This window comes from Wyeomyia smithii, chromosome 1 (genome assembly GCF_029784165.1).
Source record: "Wyeomyia smithii strain HCP4-BCI-WySm-NY-G18 chromosome 1, ASM2978416v1, whole genome shotgun sequence".
Lineage (NCBI taxonomy): Eukaryota > Metazoa > Arthropoda > Insecta > Diptera > Culicidae > Wyeomyia > Wyeomyia smithii.
The window spans coordinates 121,353,975-121,373,020 of NC_073694.1; the positions used below are offsets into that span (position 1 = coordinate 121,353,975).

At 38.5% G+C, this 19,046-nt stretch overlaps 1 long non-coding RNA gene across 1 annotated transcript; it reads right to left on the reverse strand.

Annotated features, from left to right (window-relative positions):
• Positions 1 to 6,275: 6,275 nt before the first annotated feature.
• Positions 6,276 to 14,136, reverse strand: LOC129717616 (uncharacterized). Its single transcript, XR_008726716.1, has 2 exons — positions 6,580 to 14,136; positions 6,276 to 6,524 (listed from the first exon to the last, which is right to left on the reverse strand). It is a non-coding gene; the product is annotated as an uncharacterized LOC129717616 (long non-coding RNA).
• Positions 14,137 to 19,046: the final 4,910 nt, after the last annotated feature.

Genomic DNA, 19,046 nt, shown 5'->3' on the forward strand with positions numbered 1-19,046 from the left:
GCGTATTGCCTTGGGTTGCATGCAGTCGACCCATACGATGAGTCTTGAAGTGTTAGCGGGTATTCTTCCGTTGAAACATCGTTTTTGGAATCTCTCTTACCGGTTGCTAATTCGATGCACAGTTATGAACCCATTAGTAATTTAAAATTTCGAGAGGTTGGTCGACCTTCAATCTCAATCCAGATTTATGACTTTATATTTTGACTATATGGCTCAAGATATTAATCCTTCTTCATACGATTCCTCCAATGTCGCACTTTTAGATACTTCTAATAATGCTATATTCTTCGACACCACCATGAAACAAGACATTTCTGGTATCCCGGATCAATTACGACCCCAAGAGATCCCTAAGATTTTTTCCAATAAGTTTAAACATGTTAGTTATGATAAAAGGTTTTACACTGACGGATCTAATCTAGATGAGTCCACTGGCTTCGGTGTTTTCCACGAAAGTTTTACCGCCTCCTACAAACTCGATGCTCCTGCTTCCGTGTACGTCGCAGAACTTGCTGCTATTCAGTACTCTCTTGGAATCATCGAAACTCTACCCATAGACCACTACTTCATCTTCACAGATAGTCTCAGTGCCATTGAGGCTCTGCGATCGATGAAGCCTGTGAAGCACACCCCGTATTTCCTGGGGAAAATACGGCGGTTTTTAAGTGCTTTAACAGATAAAAATTACCGGGTTACCTTAGCGTGGGTCCCTTCTCATTGTTCCATCCCAGGCAATGAAAAGGCTGACTTTTTAGCTAAGGTGGGTGCTATTGATGGCGATATTTATGTGAGACCAATTGCTTATGATGAATTTTATAGTATTTTGCGTCAGAGAACACTCAACAGTTGGCAATCATCATGGAACTCAGATGAACTGGGACGGTGGCTACATTCCATTTTTCCTAAGGTATCGACGAAAGCATGGTTCAAGGGGTTGGATGTAGGTCGGGACTTCATTCGCGTGATGTCCAGACTTATGTCCAAATCACTATACGTGCAGTGCAAAAGCATAGGCGCGTCTAAGGCCTGCCTATCCCCAATAGAAGGCATCGGTGGTATCGGTATCGTTTCAAAGTATCGTTGGCAAAGTATCGATACCGCTGCTCATCGCTAGCAACGAGTATCGATGCCAAAATACCCGATACTTCGGCTCCATGTATCGATACCGCTACAATTTAGTTTTTCGTAGTTAGTCGTTAGCAGGCCGCTGTGCCAGTCGACCTTAGGCCGTAGCGCTAGCCGGCTCGCTTAGGGATACCATCCGTCTTGATTTAGCAGGACATGTCCTGATTTTGGAACGTCCTGATTTATTTTTCATATTTTAGCATTTGTCCTGATTTTTCTGACTGATGCCGGATATTCAAAAAAGTAGCAAATTGTTCAGTATTATCATCTTGACTCCGGGAAAAAACGAACTTATTTCGAAAGAATTTTTTCTTTGGTTGAATCTTGACGAGAGAAATTGTCTAGTCGTTGAAACCGTTAAACGTTTTTTTGACAATTGTTATAGACCGTTCCGATAATTATAAATACACTTACGATCAACCGTCATTTCAAATAACGTGCAGTATTCAACCAAACGTTGGCTGCGTCCTGTTGTTTACATCCAAAAGAAACAGATGCTGTCATTTTTTCTAACGTTTAGTGCGAAATTTTGAAAATGCGTGGCCTTTCTCCCGAGCAAAGAAAGCGAATTGTGCACAAATGGGGCACCGTGAGTGGTCTTTCTATAAGAAAATTAGCCAGAGAAGAAGGTATAAGTGTCGGAGCAGTTCAAACCGCATTGCGGAAGTATTGTGAAGAGTGCACATTTACTGATGCCCCAAGACGTGGTAAAAAACCCGAGCCTGTTGATCCCACAATGGACAAAAAGGTTAAGGAATACTACAAGCGGCATCCTTCAGTATCAGTACGAGATGTGGCGAGAAAGCTTGGAACCTCGGCGAGTAACGTTATGCGTGCCAAGGGAAGAATGGGTCTGCAGACCCGTCGGAAGCAGAAGCAGCCAAAACGAAATCCAAAACAAGCTGAATCTGTGAAACCGAGAGCTCGGAAGCTTTATGACAAACTTCCGACCAAAAAAATGGGGTGTGTTATCATGGATGACGAAACCTACGTAAAACTGGACTATAAGACTCTGCCAGGACCGCAATTTTATACATCACCGAAGAGAAAGGATGTCCCTGGACCAGTGAAAGCCATTTACACCAAAAAATTCGGCAAGAAGGTAATGGTTTGGCAGGCCATTTGTGAATGTGGGAAAATATCTCGTCCATTCATTACGAATGACACAATGAATGGTAAAATTTACGTGGAAGAGTGTTTGCAGAAAAGGTTGTTACCCATGGTTAAGCAGCATAACAATCCTCCAATCTTTTGGCCCGATCTTGCTTCCTGCCATTACTCTATGGATGCACTAGGGTGGTATAAAACAAATAATGTCACATGTGTCCCAAAGGAGATGAATCCTCCAAACTGCCCTGAAATTCGCCCTATTGAAACTGTTTGGGCTTTGACCAAGGCAAAGCTGAGGAAATATGTCAAATCAGCGGACAATGTTGAAAGATTTAGAAAAGATTGGCTTAAACTGGTAAAAATGGTCGGAGAACACACTGTGCAAAAGCTTATGAGTAGTGTTAAGAGAAAAGTTGGAGAACTCGCGTATCCTACGAAAAATAATCCCAACTTGAATTGAAACTGGAAAGAAAACACTTATTATCTATATTTCAGAATAAAATGACCCGAAAAATCCTGTATTTTTTGTTTTATTCAAGAAAGAAGATGTATTTTTAATTTTCGGAACAGTCTATAAGTTTATTTCAAACAGTTTACTAGTGTTGCATTTTTGGGTATCTACTAACGCCTAATGAATCAAAGTTGAAAAATTGAACCGTTCGAGAAATACGTTAAATCTCAGTCTTTTGGCGTATTTTGAAGTGCAAATCTCAAATTACGTGTTTTATTTATTGATACCTAAAAAAATAAAATTGGGTTGTTTAGCTATATCAGTTTTTTATATCATCTGAAAGATCTGCATTCTCTAGTAAAACGTGATTTAAAACAAATCTCTATCGTTGTCCTTTGCTTTTTAAATCACGATTTAAAACTACTCGAAATATGCTCGAAATCGCTACAATAACAGTACGCCCATATACCAACTGTCATTGTAGCGATTTAGAGCGAATTTTCATTCGTCATTTAAAAATCGAAGGATAATGATACACTAAAGTCGCTTTTTACGAGGGGGATACGTGCCGCGTAAAAAAAAACCGCGTAAAAAAAAACCGCGTAAATTCCGGAATCCGCGTAAAAAAAACCGCGTAAATTCCGGAATCCGCGTAAAAAAAAACCGCGTAAAAAAACGCGTAAGAAGCGACCTTAGTGTATAAAGTTTTGGAAAATCACGTTTTGCTCAGAAAATTACACTCTTCCAGATGATTTATATTAATCGGAGATCCGAGAAGAGCTAAACAACCCAATTAGCTTAGGTAAAATTTTTGCTGGAAAAAAGTTGTCCCACCCCCAAATAATGCCGGATAGCACTGAAATTTTGTGCAGTTCTTCAAATTCTATGAAGAATTTTTCTCTACAGTCATTGCCACCCTAATATGAGCCGTTAAGAGTAAAAGTGGTACATGTGTCGCTAAGTATTTTTTTCAGGAGACACGATAAACGAAAACACTCGAATAGTAATTATTTTCAGCAAATTTTCCAACATAACTGCACTAAATCATTGCTGGAAAGGTTTCAAGAGACGGTACATGAAAGCATAATGAGTTCTGCTTTTTATTTCCTTGTAGGAGCTTATGACCACTGCTACCATTAGTTAGATATATTGTGGTATACTCCGCGTTAATATAAATGCGCTACCAGTTCGTTTCATCACTAGCAGGTATCAGTGACGGTCGCCCTAGGACTTTGCATTTCCCCCCAAGAAAGAATGCCCTCTTTGATGAAGTTCATTACCTTTGTTAGTTCAGCATTCCATACCTCGTTAGGCGTAAGGACAACTTTTCCAAAAATACGCTGCCTTTCCTGAAATAATGCGCCGCATTGGCACAGTAGGTGTTCCGAAGTTCCAACTTCAAAATTACAGAAGCGACATATGTCATCTGTCACTTTACCTATTTTTTTAAGGTGATACCTACTCGGACAGTGTCTAGTCAATAGGCCAGTCAACGTACTCGGATCAGTTTTATTTGTACTGAGGAGGTTGCGGGTGATTCTATCACAAAGTGTAATGAATAGTTTAGATTGTCTTGCATTGGAGGTATCCCTCCAGTTGGTACCAATCATCATTGCTTCCCAGCCTCTGAGCTCTGATTTTAGGCAGGATGTAGAAACCCCACAGAATGGCTCCGGTCCGACGAATGTGGTTGAAGAACCAATTCTTCATAAGAGATCGGCTTTTTCATTTCCTTGTATACCACAGTGACCAGGCACCCAGTATAGATTTACATCGTTTGTTACAGTCAGTTGTCGTAGGGATAAAATACAATCCCAAACTAACTTCGACTCGCATGTGTAGGTTTTAAGTGCATTAAGAGCTGCTTGACTATCAGAGAAAATACAAATATTGGCATAGCTATGTTTTCTACCCAAACAAATATTTGTGCATGTTAGGATAGCATTTATTTCTGCTTGGAAGACTGTGGGCCACTGTCCCATTGGAATTGATATATTAATTACTGGTCCAGTAACCCCAGCACCCGTAGATTCACCCATTTTAAAGCCATCTGTAAAAAAACAAGAATGATCATGGACGAGTTTTAGGACCTCCTTCTTCCCATTCGCTGCGAGAGGATTCAATCACTTTGAAGGGAATATTGAAGTTAGTCTTGGACAATAGCCGATAGCTCGCTTCACATGTATATTTTTTAACTTGATGTACGACAAACTTGCAGTCCTAAGTAATGCTACAAGTTTGTTGGAGAAAGAAACGCTCTAACTCTTGTGCCTAAAGTGTGAGAGCCCATATTCAGCGGGATGCTCAGCCAATATTCGCGGTGAATATTATAATATTTACCGCGAATATTGACTGAAAATTGCACTGAATACAAGGCTCTTACGCTTCAGGCATAAGAGTTAGAGCATTACACTATTCGACAAACTTTTAGTTCTACTTAAGGGCTACAAGTTTGTCATACATCGTGTTTCTAAATTGTACTTATGAAGCGAGCGGCACGCGGCGAAAAAGTACCCTAAAATTGAATATGCAACCTTGGTTTTGGATTCCATCCAGTCTTCATACATTGTTACTTAGTTGTTCAGTTGAAAATCTTTAAGGTTAAGGTTGAGAAACTTACACAAACTTCAATGGAAAAACATGTACAACTTTTGTTCTATGGGAAAAATAATGACAACTAGAAAACGTTGAGAGCAAAAGTGGTACATATCCAGTCTGAGCATGAAGGAGGCATTGTAGCTTGCTAATCTTAGGACATATAACATTCATATCCTCAGTAGAGTTATCCAAGTGATTGAGTACTATAGGATGATGATCTATTTGTTAAGGATTTCTGTCACTTTGTGGCGCTAGTGTATATGCATTTGGTTACAGAAGAAATTTTACATAATCTAGATCAACTGGAGCCAATTCAAAGGAAAACACCCTGGTATCTTTAGGATTGTTATTTGGCCGATTATAACTACACGATGGATCCAGGTTCAACTTTCGGCAGACTACCAGCTGGCTGGACATGTAGCCAGGATGCCTGACGAGAGAGCCGCCAAAACTATCTTCAGTAGAGAACCAGGAAGAGGCCGTCGACTCCGTGGTAGGCCTCGCACGCGGTGGAAGTGCGCGGTGGAAGAAGATGCACGATCTGCTGGTGTACGGGGAGACTGAAGAACGGCTGCCCAAGACGGCCCTAGACCGGTGAACGGTCCGTTAGCCAAAAAAGTAAAGTAAAGTAAAAGTAAGTACCAGCTGCCCTCCGGATCCAGGAATACCGTAGAAGGGGAAAATTGAAAATTGTTTTGGCTATAAACTCTGGTATAAATGATCAGATCTCGGTTTTTCTTTAATATTTTGGCATTTTTTTGCGTTCTGCAACAATTTATACAAAAAAAACCCGAAAAGTGAAAAAATGGCACATGTACTACTTTTACTTTCAACGGCTCATATAGATGTGTGGAAATCACATTAGGATATTGTTACGAATTTACATTTATTCAACATGATTCAGTTGATTACGTTTACAGGGATTCTAACTATTTCAAACACTATATTGAAGAAATGGATCTTTTTCTTGGACTATCAAAACACCTTATACTACCGAAAATATGACTGTTTTTATTGGCCATTCAGCTTTTCCCAATTTGGTACATGCTTGTTATACAACTTAATGTTTAGATCAACCATCAATTTCTTCTTATGAAATCAAATTCCGTCACGCCGCTCAACATTTTGTGCATCGTTCGCATTGTTTCGATTTTCTCTATTCCAATCAAATCCGCCAGGTCGGTCTTCGGGTAGGGCTGTATAGTCTCCATCCTCAATCGGCTCATCAAATATATTTTTCCTAAAATAGACAGTTCAGAATTTCACATTTTTTATGTTAATAAAATAATTATTACAAAAATTGAGGAGTTTTCAGCAAATGGAACCCATTAATTTGACCAGGAAACACATCTTCTAGGAAGTAATAGATATGGCCTACAACGATACCCATCAAATCAACCCATATGGTATTACCGATGAGTACAGAAAACCCTAACAGCACCCAGGGTAGGTACGGAGCCTGCAAATAAATAAATAAATATTAGTGCATAAAATTTGCTTTGCAGAAATTATATTCGTTCATAAACACAAACTATATCGTTTAGTATCAAATGAAATGGGAATCTCACGGAAAAAAAAATAAACCTAAATCACAAGGTAATAAGAATATCAAATAAAGTTTTTTGTTTAACAAAAATCTATGAACCATAAAGTGCTAATAAAAATAGACTTTTCAAATTTCGTTTAGCGGTAGAGCTCAAAATTTCGTCTTTTAGGAAATTGTCCTCATACAAAATTTTAGCTCAATCGGACTTGGGGAAGCAATGCTTCAAAGCGATTAAAGTTCCATTTTTTCGACTGATGAAGAAAAGCACAGGTTCACACAGTTCATGAAATTGTCGATACCGCAAATTTTTTTGATGCCAAATGACTTAGAAATGTATAAAACGTAGAGATATATTGTGCTATCAAAAAAAATTGTAAGAGGGTGGTATTCAAGACACGACCGCATGACGTTGACTACCGTATTCTTATATTCCATTAAAACAAATAGTAGAGGGAATTGCAATGCTTCTATTACAAAACTTCGAGGCACCAAAAGGTACCAGTTGCCGATTATTCTTGTTTACTGGTTAGTACGTCCAGAAATCCAGACATTTTAGTATTTTGCAGTAGCCATGTACTTCTAACAGCCACCAGCATTACGGGTGAAACCGGCACGAGATGACCGGTACTATTTTGTCTTTCCTCCTTACAGCTGCTAACACCTAGCGTCCCTATGTAACCGGTACGGTTTAATGATGAAACTGATGGGGTTTGATTGATTGATTTCTTTGGAAGGGACTTTAACCCCTAACGGCCATTCGTTTGAAGGGACTTAAACCCCAAACGGTCATTTGCTTGAGGAGAAACAGTCTCTTATATAACCCAAAGACATACGCTGGATGATGGTGGCTTCTCAAACCTGGCGGTGGCGGTGCCACACGCGCTATAAACATGCACACACACGCTACAGACATGCATACACGCCATAAACATACACACACGCTATATAGCAAGCCACACACCTTATATATTAGGGACACACTCTACAGATATACAGGAAAATTTAGTTTTGGCTGTTGCTTACAGTGTCCCGAAGAAAATAAAATCGATTCGACAACCAAGAAGAGCATTTGGTTTTAGAGTTGCGGAGCATAGTGCGGCAAATAAGTTGCAGTAGGGATGGGCGATACTGGCAAAAGTATCAATACTTTAGTATCGCGATACTTCAATGAAATTCGATACTAAATATCGGAGTATCGGTTGAAGGAGTATCGATACTCGAAACTTCGATGGTATCGGTATCAGACTTACAATTTTTTTTTTCAAAAACTGTAAATATCTGCGAAACAACTAAAATCTGCACCCAAACTCTAAATATCTGCGTTTTGGAGGCAAATCCGCACATCTGGTATCCCTGGAGGGAGGCAGTTGACGGTAAAAATAAAAACTAACGATACTGCAGGCATCATTTAGAGAGTATCGATACCGTTACTTATCTCTCGCGGTGAGTATCTATGCCAAAATACTCGATGCCGCGACACCTAGTATCGATACCGTTGGTATCGATGCTAGTATCGCCCATCCCTAAGTTTCAGTGAAACTCACAATACTGTATAGTAACATTACGCAACTAGTGATGGATAAGGAAAATGCTGCCCCAAAAGAAATTTTATCGTTTTATCGTGATAACGGTAGCAAGCGCCACGTTGGCGTCATTTTTAATTTACCAACGAAACGGTGAATATCACTTCTTTGGATTATCAGATTTTATTTCGTGACAAGAACGATGCGCGTGAAATATTTCATCGGAGTATGAAGCTCGCAGGGTGGCCAGTCAATATCAATTTTCGATTTCCCGGTTTTTCCGATGATATTTAATAAATTTTCCCGGTGTTTTATTTTTAAAAGATATGAGAAAAAATCAATTTTTACATACTTATTTATGCCTTGCAAAAATAGTGTTACAAAACTATGAAAAACATTTCTCCTTAATCGTTTTTAGCTGTTCGTCGACGTTAGCAAGTACCTTCATAGCGATCTGTAGCACAATTTTCGCCCTCTTTATCTCCAAATCGTTCACAATTTTCGCCTTCTCGCGCTTTCTTGCTTCCTTCTCTGTCAACCTACTCTCGAGCTTGCAGTGCTTTTGTATCAGGATCAGAGCCGGATTTACGAATGTGGGGGCCTGGGGCCCAGTTTTAAGTGGGGGCCCCAAAATAAAACAAAACCGGTAAAACATTTATTTGTTATTGAAAAGTTACGAAAATTTGTTAGAATTTTTTCTTACGAGAAAAAAAACATGAATAAAATAATCAACGTTCAACTCCTTCAGTATATCGTACTATATATATCGTACTATATATATCGTATACGTACAGCCTTCCATTCTGCATAGTCGTACGCAACCTATTTTTAATCAGTTTCATCGAAAAAGACCTTCCCCCAGTTGCGTTCGAGATCATTAGGCTCAAATAAATCCGCAACGCAATTTCAACGTGCCAGATGGTTTTGGAAGATCTGCTCGAAAAACGAATATTTTTTCTTGATATCTGAAATAAACTTACCGCAATCTGAAAAAATGCGAACCACAGGCAAAAATTTGCACACAATATGAGAAAGACTGCTAAAATATAAGGCGACCCTGACAATTATCTACGGAAACTAAGAAAAAACTGCACACATCTGCACTGCCGGTACCCGCATAACTGTCCAATTATGATTTTTGTCCCTTTTGAGTTATCATCGGGAATCGACTTAACTGTTATCATATTTTCCGAAAAAAATCTGAAATTGATACTTTTGTATGGAAAAACATGGAAAAAATACCAAGTTGTGTTTGTCCCATATTGAAAGTACCCGCATTACAGTCCCACTGCATAGTGGTACAAACTGCGAACATATAACTTTGCTCCAGATTAGTGTATATCGGATAACTTTAGGCATATAGAAGTATGTCATTCAATAAACTATACTAATGTTGTTTTCTGTAGTATAATCTACGTTGCCAGTGATACTGCCGGTTGCTGGTTGAATTTATATGTGATGGGACAAAATATGCGAGTACTTTTGAAATGTACCCGCATATTTTGTCCCATTTTTTTTTTCTCGAATTATGTAACGTAAAACCAATTCCATGTGGTCCCCGTGGTTCTGTGGTTAGCGATGTCGGTCGGCTAGCTCTCCCACAGGGTTGTGATATCGGGTTCGATTCCCGATCAGGTCAAGGAACTTTTCGAGCTGGAAATTTTCTCGACTCAGCACTGGGGCACGGTGTATCGTTGTACTCATCCTACAACATGCAAAATGTGCCGAAAACAATATCGATAACGAATTCTCTCAACTGATCTAGTTGATCGAGACCGCATTAGCCCCCAGGCTAGCGTGCGATATTGTTTTAAAACCAATTCCATCCATGGTTTTTTGTTCTCAACGTTAAACTTATGGTGCCATGAAACTGTTCTGGTCATTGGTATTGGATGAAATTGCTTAAAATAGCTGGAAATCAGAAAATTCACGGATAATATTAAATCGCCGTTTTCTCAACATGTTGTTTTTCATTATGGGACAGTTATCCTGATTCGGACAACGCTGGTTCGATTCAAATTCGCGACTACAAAGGTGCTGATATTTGTTTGGTTTTTGCATGAGAAAAATATGGAAGGAAATAATTTTGCTTTTGTCATCACACACATTTTGACAATTGCATATAAGAGTTCGCCTAGGTGCGAACAGCCTTTAAAATCTCTTTCAACTTCGTAGTCGCGAATGGTGTGTTAATGTGTGTCATTCCAAGAGAATCCAAGGTGAACTCTTATGAATGTAGTTGTGATATTGGCGCTCGCGCTGAAGGAAAGTTTCAGATTGAAATGGTCTGTTCAAATCTTCTTGCTGTAAATCGAACTTTTGATTGAATTTCATTTTAGACAGAGAAAAAAACTTTTTCTCGATTTGTGGGGGCCCCAAAATTTGTGAGGGCCCCCTCTTAAATCCGGCACTGATCAGGATGCCAATGAAATGCATAAGATAAATTTAAGAGTTGGGGCATAGAGGTTAAGTCTTCTCGAAAAATGTCCTTAGGCAAAATTTCAAGCGGACTTTGGGAAGAAGAGCCTCAGAGTGACAAATGAAAAAATACACATGAAACTGTCAAGATGCATGAAACGTTGAGATCTGTTCTTTCAAAACAATTTTTTGTTTTTCGAAAAACTTCGATTCTGGGATTTTCGAGCTGGGGCCAATGGAATGTATAAAAAATTTTCTCATGGTCCGTATAATAAATTCAGCTGACACTCTTAATAAACAATTTGGAAAAATATTATTGGCTACCGTTTGTTTTTAATATAGAAAAAATTCTGAGAAATCTTCACTCTTCAAGGTGGCGTCGTTCCCCAACGAAATCCAAAGGTCGAACACAAAATAAAAAACCTAAATTAATCCACCTAGCGGTGAGACCCAGCCTTTCTCCTTCGAACTTATAATTTGTTAAAGCATGAGCATGAGCATGAGCATGATTGACCGCCCGCGGTTGCTACTCCGTTATTGCCAGATCAGCTGTAATTACACAAAGAACCAACAGATCATGTTTGGGACCAACATGCATCCTCAATGTGTAAAAACAGGTGACCTAAATCTTTATATTAGGCAATACCAGCGCCGGCCGCATCCGAATGCAGGTCAAAGAAGGAGTTTGTATAGGAATATGTTGACGAGATACTCGCTTTATGGAAGCCGAGAACACCTCTGCACTTCCACGAGAAATCACTGGGATGTTGGATAAAGGAGAAGGTATACAGCAGGGTTCGTTTTGGTAAACGATGCGCTAATGTCGGGTTCTTCAGAACATGTGCCGCGTCTACAAGTTTATTACATCCGCCAATATATTTATAATGTGATTCGAACTTATTTAGTTTGACAATGTAACACCGCAACAATAAAACGTACGCGAGGATACAGGATTTTTGACTAAACCGAGACAACCTCAAATTACCGTATATCTCCTCGTAAGGTTATGCTCTTTATACCTAAAACTATTGCGCGTTGTTGATCCATCTGTAGATAATACGACCTCATGGAAGGTACCGACGCGGGGGTTGAAATGATATTTATCGACTGAACGAAACCTACTTCGATTTCCGATGTAATAATTTAGATGCAACGCGCGAGCAGTCTCCGACTTAACGTTGATGGAGATGAGAAAGATATGATGAAATATCTGGGTTCACTTCGCGAAATCACCACACGCCGGAAGTCCATATATCAGCAAAACTCGCCCGGGCTGAATACGCGTTTACACCGAAGCGTTACGAACAACCGCTTTAATCCCCCGGCCGACACATACGCGCAGGAACTCGGCGTTTACGTCGATTATCTCTTAACAATGTACGCCTAATACGCCTAATAAATATGAAAATTGGCAATGTTCCATGCATCCAAAGCCTCAACAATTAAATAAAAGAAAATATACATATAAGCCTGAATATATTTTTAAATTTATTGACAAAGTGCCGAACTAGTCATAAATATAACAAATTATGTAAAACAACTGGTCAAAAGCTAGAACAATCAAAAAATCTAAGCATATGATTCCTGAGAAACACATACTCCAAACTCCACAAACCACACTAACATTTTGTGGACAAAAATAAAACTTGTTACTGAAACTCTGCGGAAAAAAAATACCGCGCACACAATTTCAACGATGAAATCAAAATCTCTTTGTATCTGTTTTCTCACATAAAGTAAAACTAGAAACAAGCATCAACATATAACTTTACAATACAGACAAGACAAAACGTATACTTAGCTTTCATCTCTGCATTTTCCAGTTGTTTTCATCGTTTTTGGACTTTTCTTTAAATAGAAGTACAGTGGCAACATGCATGTATGCCTTCACACACTCGTTTAATCCATACAACATTTCATTCGTTGAAAAGAGATAGCACATTAACACTGTAAACGGCGATGCATGGTTTTGATCTTATTGGCAAATTTTCACTTCAAGTTTAACTAGATACAAGCCAAATATAATTTGCACTATGCCAATGAATACATCCCTAATGAGCATCCAATCACTATAAAACTATGTGGAGCAGCTGCTCGAAAAACACTCTCCTTATTGTATGTAATAACACCACACACTCCACACTTTCAAACCGTCGCCAAGACAGCGATAGAAAAAAAGAACAAGAAAAAATAAACACTTTGGTGAATCTAAAAAGCAACGCAATAATATTCAATTTTCACAATTAAATTCACTTTTTTTTTGTGGAACTTCACACTTTTCGCACTCAGCACATTTCAATAGAACACCTGTATATGTGTTTAACAATTCTTTAGGTGTAAAATAACCGAAAATCACCAAACAATGTGATGATTTCAAAGCAGGAACCAGCTGGCCAATCTTGATCACGGCCTCGCACAACCATCCGCGAACTTTTCGAACTTATAATTTGTTAAAATAGATTTACTCCAACACTCAAAAAATACACCTTGATTATTTCTGCTGGATTTGTTATTCATTCTAAACAACAAATTTTTGGTAGCCAACAGCACAGCTATACCGAACATTTAAAATTTAACATATCATCGGCTTCGTGCAACACTGGCACAACTCAAAACTTTGCATTTTTGAGTTTTTGATGGCAAACGATGCCAAATACTGGTCAGTTCACAAATATTCCAGAGTTATGAATAGAAGTGCCTTTGCTGCACAAATCGAAATTTCTCCATAAAGTTAGTAAACATAAGGTTTTAACTTGGACAACGTGAGCACGTAATATGTGCATAATAGACCAAAAGGTGTTAAATAAGGATTGGTAATCTTAAATTTCAAAGTTTTCTTGAAAATCGAAAAATAAATTTTCGACGCAAATTTTCAAACGCGTTTTTCTCGAAACTATGTTTTTTTTGAGTTATACCAGTGTTACACGAAACCGACGATATGAATATAAATTAACACGTATACATGCAAATCACGTTAAATTCTTTCAACTATATGATGTGATTTTGTTTTTGATTATGGTATAATCGATTTGTACTCATATACTGCCTATAAATATTCAGATTCCTTAAGTCAACGTTAGTCAGTAGATTTTCAATAAAGTATAATTAAATGTTGTTCCTTATACATTAATTTGACTAATCTTATCAGTGAAATTGAAATTCTTTAACGCAGTTGATATTGCTGATCGTTTCTGAGAGGCATCCAATGAATGGCCAAATACCAATCAATATGGGTTCTTGAAACCTGGATTATACCCAGTGGCCAGAATCCGACCTAAAACCCAATTTTCAATCCAGATGACCACTTCTGGTTACCTGATAATCATAAAATCATAAAATCCATCATAAAATTGTCGAAATGCCTAATCAGGGTATTTCTATGGCGAAGATGGCGACAGTTTCCGATCAACAGCCTAAAGTGACAAATATCATCCAATACGATTTGAAGAAGCGGTATGATACCCTGAGGCCATTAATCACCTTCAGACGCCATTTTGAATTTCTAGACAGTAGCATCCGGTTTCTACCAGTCTAAAAGGGACAAACATTACCCGTAGTGAGTTTTTCAGTACCCGGGATGATGCTCAGAGACCAGGAATCAACTTCATACTTCATTTTGAAATCCGAATTTGCGACACCTGTTTTCTTTAAATAAATCGTGTAATCTTTGAAAGAAGAGATTTTCAATACTTTTACAATTTAACACATAATGGTTAAAATAAAAGTCCGATTACACTAGTCAACACAAGTGTTGCCCCGAAGGTCAAACTAAGAAAAAATGAAAAAGTATAGCTTTTCCTGTGATTTTTTTTTTCTAGGGCAATTATTATGAGCTTTAGAGCAGCATTTTTTCCGATTTTGTCAACAAGTTTTATAATCAAATTAAATGGGTACCAATAAAGCAACTAAACCTTCAATTTAAAACTAAGATTGTTGTAATCAGTGATGCCATCTTTGGCAAAACGAGTGCATTTAATTAAGTTTTCTGAACTCGTTTCTTTTCATAACCTTCGAACTACATGTTCAATCATCTTAAAATTCGTTATTTAGGGGTTTTAAAGACAGCCCGTTCATTTGATACCCATTTTGTTCAAATCGGTTGTGTAGTTTCTGAGATAATGGAGTTTCATAACTTTTACATTTTGATACATAACAGACAAAATTACAGTTCGATTATAATAAAATTCAAAAGGGGTTTTGTCAGGCAACTAGACTATTGCAACTTATTTTGTGAAAATCGGTCCATCCATCTCTGAGAAAAGTGGGTGAGTTCAAACAGTCTTAGAAACATGTTTCTTGTCATAGTCTGATTTCACATTATTATACATAACGGACAAAGTTAAAGTCAAATAACAATAAAATTCAGTAGGGTCTTATGGGGCAACAAGACCTTCCATATGACACTAATTTTGTGAAAATCGGTCCAGCCATCTCTGAGAAAAGTGAGTGAGTTTAAACAGTGTTTGAAACACGTTTCTTTGCATAACTTTTGAACTACATGTCCAAAATGGTTCAAAAAACAAGCCCGTTCTTTTGATACCAATTTTGTTCAAATCGGTTTTGTAGTTTCTGAGATAATGAAGTTTTGTGAGTTTTACATTTTGATACATAACCTCGAAACTAAAAATCCGATTGAGCATGAGCATGAGCATGATTGACCGCCCGCGGTTGCTACTCCGTTATTGCCAGATCAGCTGTAATTACACAGAGAACCAACAGATGATGCTTGGGACCAACATGCATCCTCAATGTGTAAAAACTGATGACCCTAAATTTTGTATTAGGCAATACCAGCGCCGGCCGCATCCGAATGCAGGTCAAAGAAGGAATTTGTATAGGAAAATGTTGACGTGATACTCGCCTATTGGAAGCCGAGAACACCTCTGCACTTCCACGAGAAATCACTGGGATGTTGGAGAAAAGGCAAGGTACACAGCAGGGTTCGTTTTGGTAAACTATGCGCTGTTTTCGAGTGTCGGGTTCTTTGGAACAAGTATGGCGCGAACAGGTTTATTATATCCGCCACGATATTCATAATGCGGTTCGAACTTATTCAGTTTGACAATGTAACACCGCAACAACTTCAAATGATATGACATCTCGTAAGGTGATCCTCTTTACACCGAAATCAATTGCGCGTTATTGATCTATCTGTAAATAATTCGACCTCATGAAGGTATCGATGCGGAGTCTCTAGGGGTTCGGTCAACCGGACATTTTCTACCTAACAGATCGACCAACGACGTTTCTCGTTTACACTTTGTCTGCTCTAAAAAAAACGATACGATCCCGCGAAAAACATACCTGAAAAACAGAACATAACAATGTTGCGCGCTTATTACGAAAACGAACAATGAGTATATTTCATGCCAAACGACGCCCGCGATGTAGTCTTTGCTACTCGTAGCCATCAGCTATTTGTCAATCCCGAGTATTTTCGAAGAAACGAATGCACGTCGGCTGACGCGATTCTTTGGAGGATATACTTCGCGTTTTCGTTTATCGCGATATTTGTCGACCGGACGAAATCTCCGGTTAAACAGTCACAGTGAGACATGAACAAGTATCTGGGTATAGCCCTCGAAATCAATATATTCTGAAAATGTACATATAAGTAAAATTCTCCCGAGCCGGAAACGCGGCTTACATCGAAGCACTATGCACGACCGCTCTATTTCCTCCTACCGACGCAGACACTCGGGGACACGACATCTCACGCCGATTCTCTCTTAGTTGTGGATGCGAATGTTGCCTATTAAATAGAAAAACTGGCAAAGTTTCATGCATACAAAGCCATAATAATTTAAAAATGCAAATTTCCATATTGACCAATATATGGTCTTAAGTTTGTTAACAAAATGCCGACCTAATCATTATTGGAACATAGTATACAAAACATAAACAGCCCAATAGCTAGAAAAATCGAAAGTGGAGCATAAGATTTCATGTATTATCACTGCACCATACTCCCAGCTTCCACAAACCACACCATTGCTCTCGAGGTGAGAACATGTTTTGCTGATAAAACATTACTTGAAGCCTGACCGTGCAAAACCATGGTAGATTACGGGTTCGAGGTATACTATGCGTCATGTCGGCTCATTACTATGTTGAGCTACTCATTACCTTATAATGGGTGTGATCCTGTTGGAAAGACAGAAAAATGGCAAAGCTTGGTGCATATAAAACAATGCAAACATCAGGTGTAGTTGTACTTACTAAACATAAGTCTTAAAATTATTGACAGACCAAACCAATCATGATTATTTCAGGCTGACTAAATAATCATCGAAAGTCAAACTCAACTCCATTGAATATTCTATTCTTTGTCATGCGAGAGTCAGTACGTTCAAAATTTCATGGCACACGACACATCAGTGAATACAACTCAATTAATCTATTCCCCCATAAATTCTAATAAACAACACTATTACACAAAACCACACGAAAAAAGTCTCCAGAAAAACACCTTAATTGCACTCTGTTTTCTATTTGGACAATCGAAACTGTAACAGTTAAACATTCATAACGGGCACAATCAAAACGGCGCGCTACGCCGTTCCTCAAACTGGCAACTACGTAGTATCCGGTGGATCATCACATGATGTGAACCATATTCGGACGCGCACCATTTAGAAAAAAAAATCCAAACGCGAATCGTGTATGTCGTATCGAGCCCGTTGATAAGTTATTTCATTATTTCATTTCAAGACTCATCGCACAATCTGGTTTGCAAACAAAAAAAACTCTACTCGCAGCCGAAAAGCTACCACACCTCGTGCACCCAACAGATCACACATTCACACTTCTGCCAAAGTCCGAATTCCGCTTAAAACCACTACACACAGAGCCTATGCATTCTTGAAATCTCGCGTAATTTTTCACAGGGACCTAAGTGACAATGACAGATTCTCTCATCTGTCACTGTGTTTCGTTAATTACGTCGTCATTATATATATTTTCTAAGCTTTCTTCCCCTTAATCGAGAGATAGTAATACTGGCTTGCTTACTATGCATTGAGTGTTATGAAATATAAAAAAAAAACATTATTATTGATCAAAGAGAAAGTAAACAAAGAGAGTCTCTCAATGTTAGATAAGTCGCTTTGAAAAATTACGCGAGAAATGTTTGATACAAAAAAAACATATACTCATCTGTTTTATTTTGGTTATGCCTATGCCAGCGAAACAAACGCCGACTAGCACAGCGCAACGCTACTCTCTCGGCTCTCCAGGTAGTTCTCCGTCCTCTTCTTTCACACTACCATGCACTCCATTTTCGCACGTTAATAATGAACCGCTAGTTAGCGCGACGCACGAAGTAGACACTCACACTCACACAACTTAACTGGCCTTACAATTTTCAATTTGATTTCGTGGATAAATTATGGTGCTTATTACGGGAGTCACTTCACGGTGAAATCAGAGTGAAGTGTACAAAATCCTATTCTCACGTAAGCGAGAAAAACGTCGCGAAGTGACATCTGCCGTGGAATCTGGGTTATTATGAGTGTCATATCAGTGAAGTGAGAACGGAAAAAGCGACGTTTCGCGTGGAATTATTTCACGACCATTTTGAACGGTGAAATGATTCCACGAAGCTGCCATAAGTCTTAAAGTTGATTGATTTGTGATCTAATGGTAAATATTGGATTTGTTCTCCAGTAATGAAGCGAATCAGAGTTTGATCCGTGCCTTAAAGCGGTCAATTTTTCATTTTTTTGCCCGATGAAAAAAATGCAAACTAGTTCAGGAAATTTTCGATACCGAAAAAAAAACATTTTTTTTATGCCGAATGTTTTAGAAATGCAGAACATGTCAAGATCTGGTGTTATCTAAAATAACGGGAAAAACGACTTTCTGGGACTTAGACATTTTTGAGCTGGGAAACAATCTCATTTCACTTGTCCTATTCTCAATTTCACTTCACTGTCAATCTCACTCCACGGAGGTGATTTTTGTCACCTCACTTGAGGTGGAATCGGGAATAGGTCTAAAAAAGTGAAGTGAGCGTGAGAGTGAAATATATTTCACCGTGAAGTGACTCCCGTAATAAGCACCTATAACTCCCACGCAAGGAACACTGTGTTTTTCACAAAACCTTCACTTTTCTCACTTAGACAAAGCATCACAGATCACAACTTTACACAGTTTAGCAAGTTTGGACCGTAAATTCACTTATAAATCAATAACTTTAACGGATAGCTTTCGGGGCAACCTCGAAACTAAAAATCCGATTACAATAAAATTCAATAGGGTCTTATGGGGCAACTAG